We start from the raw sequence: 1,264 nt of genomic DNA on the forward strand, positions 1-1,264 counted from the left end.
AGGACTGAGCACTGGTTGCCCACCTGACACGCTCATTGCTGTGGACTGAACTGTGTCCCTCTGAAATTCACATGTTGAAGCCCAAAATATCCACCTGACTGGACTTGGTGATAGGGGTTGTTAAGATTCAATGGGGTCAGAGGGTGGGCCCTTCCCCAATAGAATTGGGGCCCTTACGAGAAGGGGAAGAGACCCCAGGAGTGTGCAGATAGAGGGGTCACGTGAGGACAGTGAGAAGGTGGCCGTCTGCAAGACCAGGAGAGAGGCCTCAGGAAAAACCAACCCTACTGGCACCTTGACCTTGGACTTCCAGCCGCCAGAACTGTGAGAAAATAAGTTCCTGTTAGGCCACCCAGTCTGACCAATACACTCATTAAGGCACCTGCTCTGGTTTCTTCTCTTCCCCGTCTCACTGCTCTCCTCCGTCACCAATGCTTCCTGGGATCACGTCCCAAATGAACCACTTGCACTTGGATCCTTGTCTCGGGCTCCGAATCTGGGATGATCGAGGCTAGTATTCCTGCCTTACCTAGCGGGACTGCTGGCCTTCACACATGAAGGCAGCCTCTGGGGGCAGGACAGCGATAGGACTCTGGTGAACACTGGACTGTGCTCATCCATGGCCATGATCTTGAACCAGTGATGTCCCTCCTGGACTGAGGGCGATTGCAGACACCAGAGTGACCCCCGCAAGGCGGCAGGATCATTGTCCAGCAGCCATGGGGCTGTGCATCCCTCCCAGGGGACGGGAGGGGGAGCGTGAATGCAGACAGGTTTTCAGACCTCCCGCAGCCAGAGCTTCCCCACGTTCTAGCTGGCTGAGCTTGGGTAAGTCACTTCCCCTCTCTGAGCCTCACTTTCCGTATCTGTCAGCTAGAGGGGATATCAGCACTTCCCCAGAGGGTGTCTGTGGGCACTTGGAGTGTCAAGTAAGGGTCAAGGAGTCAAGTTCATTACATCTGAAGGTGGTTACAGGGGAATTTTGTAGTTACTGGAAAGAAAGAAAGACTCTATAGAAGTTAGGCCAAGCGATGTGGTGGCAAGAACATGGGCATGAAGACTCAGAGGAAGGTTCGAACCTTGACTCCACCATAAGCACTTGGCCATCTAGCGGGGTTAATTGAGAGGCATACACCCAGGCTGTGCGGGTTGCGCTGCTGGTACTGCAGGACCGGTCCTCATACGCCGGGGTCCGGGGTCGCACACCGCACGCGCGCCTCTCCATCCCTGCGCGCTCCGGGCCGAGTCCAGCTGGGTACACGTT

This window comes from Myotis brandtii, unplaced genomic scaffold (genome assembly GCF_000412655.1).
Source record: "Myotis brandtii unplaced genomic scaffold, ASM41265v1 scaffold303, whole genome shotgun sequence".
Taxonomy (NCBI): Eukaryota; Metazoa; Chordata; class Mammalia; order Chiroptera; family Vespertilionidae; genus Myotis; species Myotis brandtii.